Source organism: Euprymna scolopes, chromosome 15 (genome assembly GCF_053919585.1).
Source record: "Euprymna scolopes isolate OS-2025 chromosome 15, ASM5391958v1, whole genome shotgun sequence".
NCBI classification, from domain to species: domain Eukaryota; kingdom Metazoa; phylum Mollusca; class Cephalopoda; order Sepiida; family Sepiolidae; genus Euprymna; species Euprymna scolopes.
This window is the reverse complement of record NC_136496.1, coordinates 4,886,753-4,899,075: the sequence shown is the minus strand read 5'-3', so window position 1 is coordinate 4,899,075 and position 12,323 is coordinate 4,886,753. Positions and strand designations below refer to the sequence as shown.

Genomic DNA, 12,323 nt, shown 5'->3' with positions numbered 1-12,323 from the left:
AGACAATTGCTAATCAATTTGGACAACTGACTCCCCAACATCTGTTGGGGAAAAAACCAGTCAAAGTTGGGTAACTGCGTAATTTCTATTTGACCTCATTAATTAGGTCAAATAGAAGCAGCAGAGTTAACTTTTATTGCTGCCACCTGTCAATACTTAAAATAAATTCAAACGTGTTTCCCTTGTATGTCTCCGTGGCCTAGTGGTTAATGTTGTACATCTTTTTTCCACACTTTAATTTCCAACTTTACCGCAAGGATTCGGGTTCGATCCTCATACTCACCTACCACAACTTTTTTTTATTTTAACCCCCACCCAACCTTGGATTTTGGATTTACCCAAAACCACACACACCTAAAAACACCCGGGCATCGCCAGGTACCCCCCCCCCCGCTAGTCTATATATATAAAAGCGAAAATGTGTGTATGTATGTATGTATGTTCGTGTGTCTCGCAAAAACTTTCGACATGGGCCACGGATTTTCGCTAGATAGGTATCATTTTTAAGCTCAAACCTTCGCCTGACAAATATCGAAGAATTGGCCAAAAACATTAATTCCTTCACCATAAAATCACCAGTTTTGTACAGGGAGGGTGTAGCAAAAAATCGTTCCTTCCTTTTCCCTTTTCCATGACTACTGCGACGATGACGTTATGTTTGACCTAGAAAACGTTCATGTTAATTTTTTTTTTTTTTTTTTTTTTTTACATAGGCATCACCTATTAATTTAACGTGCTGGTTTTTTAAACATTTCATTTTGCCACTTCTTAGTTGTTTGTTTCTTTGGTGTATGTGTAACGCTTCAAGCTTTTTTTTTTTTTTTCTCGCCTTAGCCTCGAGGCTTCGGGTTCAAGCCCACCTTCAAACCCAAACTTTTTTTTTTCTTTTTTACACCTCTAAACACTGGGGCTTTTTCTTTCGCTTATTCTTCAGTTTACTCCCCACCCCACCCCTACACACAACGTTGTTATCTTAAGATTGCACTTTTTTTTTCTGATATTTTTTGTTTTTCCGATTTTTTTAACAGGGTTATTACTTAACCCCCCCTCCCATACACACACCTACAAACATGCGGGCAACATCGGGTACCCCCCCCCCCGCTAGTATAATATAAATCTCAAATGTCTGTTAGTGTGTATGTTTGCATGTCTCAATAAAACTTTCAACACACGCGACCCACACTGATAAAATCGGTATTGTTTGAAAGCTCAGTCTCTCGGACAATAAATATCCAAAAATTGGCCAAAAGCATTAATTCCTTGACCGTCGACTGGGCCATTTTTTACAAGGAGGGGGCCAGTTTTTTTGTCGACATTTTTGCAAAGTCATTATACGCCTTGCAATGACTAAGCTTAATTTGAATGGTGTTGATGCCATATGTCGCGATGGGCATCGCAATTAAACTGTTCGCTTTCTTTTTTTTTTCACCTTCTCCTCTTAGTTTTACAGGTTCAAACCCGCCTGCCTGCTTACTATTTTTTTTTTTTGCGTTTGCACGGGTACTCGCTATTTTTATTTTTTATTTTTAGAGGGCTTTGAAACATTTTTTTCAGAGCTCCGTTGATCAATACCCTTACCATAAAACCTCTCCACACCTGAACAACGCTGGGTATCCCCGCTAGTAAATAAATAAAACAGTAAAATTTATGAAATTATTACGGTAGGTTGTTTGCTTTATTTTCTTTTTCTGTTTGCTTTTACTTTATTGACTTCTATTCACTCGATATAATCCAGCGGTTTCTGTCGTTCACCGTCGAGTTTAATCAAGACATTAAAAAAGAGGAAATATTGTACGTACCTATTATGGAATGAAGTTCTCCGAAAAAAAAAAAAAAAAAAATTACCTAATTCGATCAAGTATTTTTTTTTTGTGCTAGTACACTCATTGATCCGTGCAATGTATAAAAATAGTATGTTCAAGTTTCAAGTTTTACGATATCTTTTTATTAAATTGTTAGATAAAAGTACAGAATAGGTGCACAGCATCCTCCCTTCCCCATTTTAAGATGGCTTTCTAAATAACATTTCAGTACGGATCAATAAGTGCATGAGTACCTTTTTCTTTTTCAAACAGAAAAATAATTTTTATGACAGTGAGCTGAAGGTAGCCGTGCTTGAATTTTTAGACCACGTGAAATGTAGGGGGTGCTAGGGGAGATAACTCAGTCTAAAGCGCCGACAGCCCCTCTCCATGTTAAATAAGCTTTTTTTTTCTTTCCTCATGGTCTAAAAATCGAAACATGGCTACCTTTTGCTAGGTGTCATAAATTGTTTTTCTGCTCTAAAAAAAAAAAAAAAAAAAAAAAAAAAAAAAAAACTATTTGATCAAGTTAAGTGAAAGTTTTTTTTTTTCCGAAGAATTTCCTTCCATAATAGGTACGTAACAACTTTTTTTTTTTTTTTTTTTTTTAAAATATTTTCATTTTTTATGTCTTCATTAAACTATACAAGTACTGAAAGCTGTTCTTAAAATGGGGAGGTTGGGGTGTTTTAACGACGCTGGCTACTGTTGTAAAAAAAAAAAAAAAATTTAGTGTACAATTATTTATATCGATTTGAAATTGTCTAAAAAATAAACGTAAAATGTTTTATGATCATTTGATACAAATCCAGTGGTGGAGGCTTATGCTGATACATTCGGAATAACAGTCAAATGGGCATTTTGGGTTTGTTTTACAAGCCACAGAGATTCGAAAAAGTGGTCAAAAAAATCAAGTATATAATAAATAAATGTTATCAAAGGCAAGGTAAGTTACTCTGTTACGATTCTGCTGTCAAACGTGAAGTGGAATCGGTATTAACGAAATCAAAAAGTTGTCTTCTCTTGATGAAGAAAAAATGTCTTCAAGGAGGCTATTCTTAGGAACGGCAAATATTAGATTGATCTATCATGGGACTCTGAAAAACTTCCTATGGTAGAATCCAATTATGTGCCCTCACTGCGAATAATGAATGGCCCAGTCCTTAGACAGTAATGGACTGTATGATGATTATATGCAAGTCTTCAAGGAGTATGAAGACTGAGATTATTGAATCCTCCTCTGTTCAACATGAAACATGAGAATTATATATGGATTCCCCACAGATCTGTAATTAAGAAAGGTCAGGAAATAACTATGAAGATCCGTCCTGTTCTTTGAAATGTAAGGATGGTACTTTGATTAATGACACAGCTTATTCGGGCGTCAACTTAACTGCATAATTGCTAGATATTTTACTAGCTTTCAGGAAAAACAAGTATGTTCTCCTCGGCGATTTACGTAAAGCATTTTCACAGATTGATCGAAATCTATCCAAAGTAAAAATAGATTGTTTTTTCTTTCTTAGGTGGATGGTAAATTGTACACCTACAGATTTAATGCAATTATATTTGGCTTTAATGCCAGTCCATTTATACTGAGTTTTATACTCAAATTCTATGCCGAAAAATATGAGGCTGATTTAGTCTTTTACACGATTTCCAAAAACTTCTATGTTGACAATTTGGTCACCACTAGTCGTGACAGTGATTCATTGATTTCAGTGTATAGCCATGTCTGTGACAGGTTAAAGAAGGCAGGTTTTGAGCTCCAATCTTGCAATTCCAATTGCACGAGCTTGCAAAGTAAAATGTTGGAAGATAGTTTCATTTCATCTCCTTCCCCACTTATAAAAAAGTGCTCGGGTATCAATATTTTCCTCAACGGGACTCCTTTAAAATTACACCCACAGTAATAAACGACAATGTCAAAACAAAACGTGAGAAATTATCTCAAGTTTCGAGTGTTTACGGTCCGTTATCATCACTTCTTCCTGTCACTATTCAGGGGAAGATTATTATCAGTCAATTATGGAAAAATAACTTTTCATGGAACCAGCAGATCCCTGAAGATTTTATTACCTCGTTGCAAGTACACACCGAGGAGTTGAACAATCTATGAGTCTTTCAGTTCCCCAGATGTGTATTCCTGGAGGATTCCCCAATTGAAATCATTAGTTTCTGCGATGCATCTAAGCATGCTTATGGATTTTCTTTATGTGCCAAACAAGGGGCTCAGTGTTCCTTGATATTCGTCAAAGCTAAGGTGGCTCCCATTAAAGGGAAATCACTTCCTATATTAAAATAGATGGCTATATATCTAGCCCTTAAAATTATTCCTCAGGTTTTGGAATATCAAATCATTTTTTCTTGTGTCGGATGAACAAGTAGCCCTGTTATAGGTTTTAAACAGGAAAGGTTCAAAAAAGAATATTTTTATGGAAAATCGTATATCATATATAAACAAATCTATTGAGGAGGTTAGCCTTAAATGTGGGGTAAACCCCTAAATTCAAATATGTTCCTTCACCAGATAATCCAGTGGATCTTTTAACCAGAGGCATTACAACCTGTAAGTTCGAACAAGTGTTCAGATTTTGGATCTGCGGACCAGATTGTCTTAATCAAGTTAACATCTGCTGGCCCATATCTCCCTTACTCTGTCTTCACGAGAATAACAAAAAAATCCTAACATGTATGTTCTCAGATAAAGCTAATTCAGATGAAAGTCGTTTACCAAAAAATATGATTTCTTCACATTACATGTCTTAGAAAAAGTTTTAAGATTCGGTGACAAATTATGACACCGAAGTACTGACACCTTTAAAATAGCTAAATTGTTGCTTTTTTTCTCATATGCAAAATGAAGTTTTTCCCTTGGAATTGGATTATTTGAAACAATCTTCAAATAAGGTTGCACCCCCAAGGGTGATGGCCCTTGGTTTATTTCTAGATAAGGATGGACTGATGCAGACCAAAGGACGTATTCAGAACTCCGATATTTTCCCATATGATGTAAAATTTCCTATACTGTTAGGAAAAAATAGTCACATGACCAAGCTGGTCATTACTGAATTTCACTTGAATTGTCGTCATATTGGAGCAAATTGTACCCTTAGCAAATTAATGCCATCTGGTTTTTGGATCCCTCAGGGGAGACAGCTGGTGAAATCTATTCTCCACAGCTTCGATTCTCTACGATGCAAGGCCCCCTCCGGGTCTCAGCTGCCCTCTCATCGGGTAAATTTTGTCCAACTCTTCAAACAGTTGGGTGCAGATTTTACTGAACATATTTTTTTTGTCAAAAATAATCAGGACGTCAAAATGTACATCATACAGTTTACTTGCACGAGTTTGTGTGCCATACATTTGGAATTACTGCCAGACATGAGCACACGCTCTTATTAGCCTTTATTAGGTTCACCAACTTATTTGGGGTGCCCACCCATGTGTATTCCAACAATGCTAAATCATTCTTGGTGTCGGGTATTATATTGTCAGACATATTTGTCTTTGACGAATTTAAAGAACATTTCAAATCAACTACTATTGTTCATTATACCATTTCCCTTTACTCTGCTTGGGATGGCAGAGCTTGAAAAACATTGATTAAAACTGTTAAACAGTGTCTGTCAAAGTTGTTGGGTAGGACGAAAGTCGGTTATTTTGAATTCCTAACCGCCGTTTCAGATGTTGAAAAGGCCATAAATGATAAACCACTAACATTTACTTTAGCTTCAGATAGAAACAATGATATTTGGACCCCTACCCATTTTTTGCAGACGGGATACCACTCCTGTCTGCTTATCAATAATTTATAGTTTGGAGGATCTCTCTTCAGAACCTCTTAATAGAAATACTCTCTTGCGTTCCCTTGAACTCAGGGATGAATTTGTCAGTAAATTTAGATGTATTTGGCACAATGACTTTTTGCTATGAATTAAAGAAGTAGACGCCAACATTAAAGATGTCATCGACTTAAGTTAAAGCCACTTTTTCTTTATTATTGATAATTCATCTAGTTAGACTAGAATTACTGGTTATAAATTTTGAATTTTGGCAACAGACAAACATTGAATTCATTACTAATTATTACTTGTATTAATGTTAAGTCCCTCAGGACAAATTTCTTACGTGTCACTTATTGACAGTTTTTTAAAATACATCATTATCTTATTTAAAAAAAGTAATTATTATCCATAATTTTTTCTTTCTTTTCCTTGGCACTGTGTGAGAAATTCTGCAGAAATAAGCAGGCTCCTCATTGGTCGGTTTGTCCACCCATGATTTTGTTTGAACCATTCAGATTGCTTGTTATTACTAATTGCCGAGGATGTTCTTGGCGCTAAATTTATTCTTTCAGATCACCAGATTCGACAGACAAGTTGAAATGGTCGCTCGAATTCTCACTCGAGGCTTCTAGCCTCAAATCACCGTCTCATCGAGACATTTTAATGCCCTAATGTGGGGCGAAATGTTATCACTTGTAAACACCAATGTCCTTATGTTAGGCAAATTTATATATCATCGCACGCTGTTGTGCTCTGTGAATCAATTGACTTTCATCATTACAATATAATGTTTGTCAGAGACAAAATTAAGATCTACAGTTTGATCTGTCATTTGTCCGTCATTTAGGCAGTTATCTACAGTGGACTCCTTGAGGCTACTGGAATTGCAGTATCCATCTTGGAAGATATCACTCAACTCTTCAACCTGTTGCAGCGTTCTTCGTCAGCATTTCTCGAAGATGAACTATTACCTCTTTGAGGTGTTACCGGCCCATTATGGCAGGTAGCTGAAGATGACACATCTTTTGCAACTTGAATCATTTTGCTTTCATAAAATTTACGTTGAAGTTTAAAAGGTGAGCTTGTTCTACTTTCTGATTGGTTTTCTTTCATCCTGCCAGGGGCAAAACTAATGTGAGAGAAATTCTCACAATGCTAAAAACGAATCTGCTAACCGTTTCCGTCGCAAAAAAATAGTTTTCCTGATATGAAGAAATTACTTTTTTGAAAAGTGGGTGATCACTTTTCCATGTAAATTTAACTTAAAATGAGCACCCACTTTCTATCCACCTATTGAGGGGGGGGGGGGGCATTTTTGTCTATTTATTGGCTAAAAGGGTTTTTTTTTTCCTGCTTTCATCTTTCAATAGGAAATAAAAAATAAAGAAAAATCTGTATACAGTAATTCCTCATGTTATCAGTGGTGACCATTTCTTTACGAGTAAGCATGCGCATATTTTGCCGCAAACAAGTAATTTTCCGGATATTAAGTAATGTAATTTCTTATGTTATCAGTGGTGGTGACCATTTCTATACACGCAAGCGCGCGTATATATTTGATGCAAACAAGTAGTTTTCCAAATATTAAACAATGTAATTCTGTTATCAGTGGTGGTGGAGTGTGGACTGGTGGCCACGTCTATACGCGCATATTTTTGACGCACGAGTGCGTAAAAAATGCGCGCTTGCGCGTACAGAAATGGCCACCACACCACCGATAACATAGAATTACATTGCTTAATATTTGGAAAACTACTTGTTTTCCTCTAATTTTAATTTTCGCTTTTGGAGTGCCCGCCATAAATTTTATTGGGTGCTAGTGCAGTCAGTGCACTTATTGATCCGCGCTATTTTTTTAAATAGTACTTTCAAGTTTAATTAAAGTTTAACGATATCTGTTTTTATTAAATCGTTATATGAAACTACAGATTAGGTACACAAACACACAACATCCTCCCGTCCCAATGTTAAGAATGGCTTTCTAAATAACGTTATTATTTCAGCACGGATCAATAAGTGCATGAGTACCTTTTACTGTTCTAACGTAGAACTTGACACTACTTGCGTTTAAAAATAAATAAACGTTTTAAGATAAGTTAAAGCGCAAAAACCTTCGGATAGGTAAAATAGTACGTTATCTTTGGTAACATTTGTTAAAGATTTGTTTTTCGGACCTCATTGTAATACCTTAAACTTATTTTGGACCCCCCCCCTCTTTTTTTTTTTTTTTTTTCCTTGTCTTTACTGAAAAATGCTCAGGGTTTTTTTTTTTTTTTTTTGTCGGCCAAAAAGCACCGGATTATTGGAGGCGGAACAGACAACAATACACCCGATATGTGTTTCAAGAATTACCGTTATTAATGCTTATATTCTTCGAAAAATTAAATTGCGTGAATCTAATTCAATAACGATGCCGATTATTTAAAATATAAATACGTTTAAATATAAAAACAAGGTGCTTCTACAGAATTTGAACCGAACCGTTTCATTTTTTATTTTTTTATTATTTACTTTAACTCTGCAATAAGTCTCAGGTTTAGTTCGGCAAAAGTCTGTTTATATAGGTTCAAATTCCTTAAACGCATCAAAAGTAAATAAATGAATAAAATAAGTGAGTCAAGGTTCGTTCACGTTAGATAAATACAAAATTATTTTTTTATGGCAGGTTGACTTTTAGACATTATTTCTGAAACGTAAAAAAAAGAAAAAAAATGCTAAAAATTGTTCATTTTAATTAAATTAAAACTTAATTCTCACGTTTTGTTTAATTCAACCACTTTCTTGCTTTAAACTCATTTAATAAAACGCATTTAAAACGAAATCTAAATACTGTTCGCAAATCATGCATTTATTTAATGAAAAAAGAAAAGCGTCGGCGATTCTCGGCTTCCATACTGAATAAATGTGGAATTTTCTATACGGAAACTGTTTATTCTTTCTATGTTAATTAAAACAAATACGCGTTACATATTTTCAGTATGGAAGCCGAGATGAAATTATTTATTAAATTAAAAGAAAGGTTTGTTAAATGCCAAACATTAAAGTATCTAAAAAAAAAAAAAAAAAAATACCTTTAAACTCAAATGGAGTCGTAATGCCGCTCTGTTTGCTCAATAGTTGTCCCTCTTGCTGCAATTTAGTTAATCCCTCCGTAAATAACGATAAAATATTTCTTAACTGTTGCCGGGACGGCGACAACTGATTTGAGTTATCAACAACTGCTGACATATTCCGTTCCGACGATTGCCTCTAACCCGGAAGTAGATAAGTACATAACGGAAGTGACGTCAAATCCAAACATGTCTGACAACGACCAAAAAATGTAGGGTGTCCCGCATTTTGTTTTTATCTATACATTAAAACAGCTTTCTTATGGACTTCATTTTTTGTATTATTGTAGACTAAATCGCCTCTCCCCAAACTGAGATTCTACTTTTTATTTGTTAGGCGATTACTTGTGAACACACGAAAAAACTACAAAGTTACCTTTTTTTTTTTCTGGTAAATTTATAATTTTTCACTTAAAATGGCAGACGACTGTGACGTCTTCTTTTTTTTTTTTAATGGGTAATGTCACTAAATAGGGTTTGCGGATGATATGAGAAAAATAAGACATTCAAATTGTTTCTTCTTTTTTTTTCACAGGCATCAACACATTATCAAGGCCAAGAGGCCACTCGATTATAAGGGTTAAAGAGTGTACAGTAGAAATTGGACAATATAGTAATCAATTCGGTAAATTTGTTGACTTATATGGAACGGCTCATCAAGAACTTGTTTACGTTAGACTTAAAGACAACCATATTGTAGTTAGCCGGAAAGCAGGAAAACGGAAGACAATTCCATAGGCGTGCAGTTCAAATAAAGAAGCTTTGTTCATGGAATCTACGTTTAGGTTTAGGCACAGATAAAGAGTGGGGGGAATTATTGATAGTGTTTTCAGCTAGACGAGTGTTTCTTGTGAAAGTTTGGCGAGGGGGAACCATACACAAGCTCAGTCGAACACTTTCCATGAAAATAACGATACATGAGAGACAAACTCGCAACATCTCTTCTGTGAGATAAAGGTTGCAGGGAAAAGAAAAGGACATCTACAAGGCTACAAAGTCTATTTTGAACTCTATCAAGGCAGGACAAGTCCTTTCTAACAGCTCCTGCCCAGATGTGGCAACAGTATTCCATCCTTGGACGTACCTGGCTCTTATATAGATAGAGAATTGCATCAGCAGTGAGATATCTACTGGATCGATAGAAAGATCCCACCATTTTTCCAGCAGCCTTGGCAACAGATTTGATGTACGTATTCCATTTAAGATCAGGAGTAACGGTCAAGCCCAGAAGCTTGTCAAAACTTGAAGCCTCCTGAAGACGAGAGCCATTCATTTCAATTGATGCCAGATGTGGATCAGAGTGTTGATGATGTAAAGAGAGAAGCTTGGTTTTAGATGCATTAAAAGTAACCAGCCACTCCTTTCCCCATTGTACCACGTGCTCAAGATCAGAGGAGAGAGAATCGGAGAGAACTTGGTCGTTTACTGCCTTAGATGTGCTACCATAAATGGTAGTGTCATCAGCATAAATGTCTACAAATGATGTAAGGATGTGATTTGGAAGATCATTAATGTAGATCAGGAATAGAGTTGGGCCCAGGATGGACCCCTAAGGGACTCCAGCATTAATATTTTTCTTATTTTAAATTTTATTACATGAGGAGTAGGTGTATCAGAATTTTTGTAGGAATTTTTGACACCCCTAACATGAAACTGCGAATAAAATATAAAAAACTCATAATTTCTCTTTTAAAAGTGGGTTGTTTATTTTCTTTATGGATTATACTTCCAAAATAAAATATTAAAGTTGTATAAAAAATAATAGAAATATTATTATTTTTTAAAAACATCAAAATTCTGATACACCTATTTTTAAAGTTTAAAAATCTATCAAAAGTTTTCTATTGATTCTATTTTTACGATATTTTCAGGGTCAATGTGAAATTTTATGGTCTTTCCAATAAACCTAATATAATATTTTAGACAAACGTTTTTTTTTTAATTCACCCCCCCCATTTTCAAGTGTCTATAAAAAGTAAATAATTAATTTACTTACCAAAGTTTTATATATCAGAAATTGAAGATAAAAGATCAATAAATAATATATTCTAATTTCAAACAAAAAAAGAACAGTTTTTTTGGAAATTTACCTGTAAAGTCCGAAGTTTTTTGGATTTTTTTAAACCACGTTGTTTGTATTTTTTTAAAAAATGAAACCTTGGTCCTTGCCCCTTTAATTAAAAAAAAAAAAATTAGGGTTTGAATTACATTTTTCGAGTAGTTATAAGCTTGAAAAGACAGGGGGTCGAATTATTCAATATTTTTCACCAAGTTTCTGACACACCTACATGAGGAGACATTTCGAGTAAATATATATACAAGAGAAATACACGATTAAAATGTGTAAACATTTTAAGATATCAAATTTTTTATTCACAAGAAAAAATACAATGGGAAAATGAACAAAAAATGTAAGCACAAGGCCAACTCAAAAAGAAGGGGGTGGTGAGGTTCGTTGGTCCATTTTTTTTTTTTAATTTAATACAAAATTTATTTTCTCAAAATTGTAAATAAGTGAAAAAAGAAGACCAGAAAGTTTCTGTTTAATTTAGAATCTCTTCCTGTGACTGAGGTAATTAAATGTTGTTTATGTAATGAAGTAGAAAAAGTTCCTGAAACTGAGGTAATAAAATGAAATGAAGTAGAAAAGTAAAAGTTCTCGGTTAAAAATAACCAGTTCCTTTTAGGAATAATTAACCAACATAAAAGTCCATCTCTTACTTCAGCGAAGAGTAGGAAAAGGGTAAAAAGTCCATCTCCACGTTGAGAATTAATTATCGGGTGCACATGCACTGCGCGCCATTATTCTGTTTGAGTAGATCGCGCTGTTATTTGCCGTGACGACTGTATAGAAATGAGGGACAACGCAATGGAGTTTCATTCTATATTAATTAATCTCGAGCGCGTGGTTCAGTGGGGGAAGATGTGGCTGGTTACCTTTAATGCATCCAAAACCAAACTCCTATCCTTACATCATCAACGCTCTGATCCCCAGCTGGCATCAATTGTGATGGATGGCTCTCGTCTGGGTGAGGCTCCGTGTTTTGACAAGCTTCTGGGTTTGACCTTTACTCCTGATCTGAAATGGAACACGTACATCAAGTCTGTTGCCAAGGTCGCTGGAAAGATGGTGGGATCCTTCTACCGCTCCAGAAGATATCTCACTACTGATGCAATTCTCTATCTATATAAAAGCCAAGTACGTCCAAGGATGGAATACTGTTGCCATATCTGGGCAGGAGCTGCCAAAAACAGCCTATCCTTGTTTTATCGTTATTTTCATGGCAGGTGCTCGTCTGAACTCCAATCCCTGGTCCCCCCTCGCCAAACTTTCACGAAAAACACCCGTCTAGCTGAATCCACTGTGAAAAATTTCCCCCACTCTATATCTGTGCCTAAATCAAAACGCGGATTTCATGAGCAAAGCTTCTTTCTTAGAACTGCACGCCTGTGGAACTCTGTTCCGTCTGCCTGCTTCCCTCCGGACTACAACTTGGATGTCTTCAAGTCTAATGTTAACAAATTCCTAATGAACCGCCCCCCTAATTAAACACTTCATAAAATCTCCTCACTAACTTAATGTACTTGCAATAACCCTTATCCCTGAGTGGCTTCCGGGCCTT

At 35.4% G+C, this 12,323-nt stretch overlaps 1 protein-coding gene across 3 annotated transcripts in view; it reads right to left on the bottom strand.

Annotated features, from left to right (window-relative positions):
- The window catches only part of LOC145293698 (uncharacterized protein C3orf18 homolog), a 63,652-nt gene extending 54,796 nt beyond the window's left edge, over window positions 1-8,856 (bottom strand). For 2 of the 3 annotated variants that reach the window (XR_013869749.1, XM_080140113.1), the window contains exon 1: window positions 8,662-8,846. The gene's annotated coding sequence lies outside the window, so the exon portion shown is untranslated. Of the gene's footprint in view, window positions 1-8,661 lie in introns of all 3 variants that reach the window. The other variant, XM_080140112.1, reaches the window with a different exon arrangement.
- Between the last annotated feature and the right edge of the window lie 3,467 nt (window positions 8,857-12,323).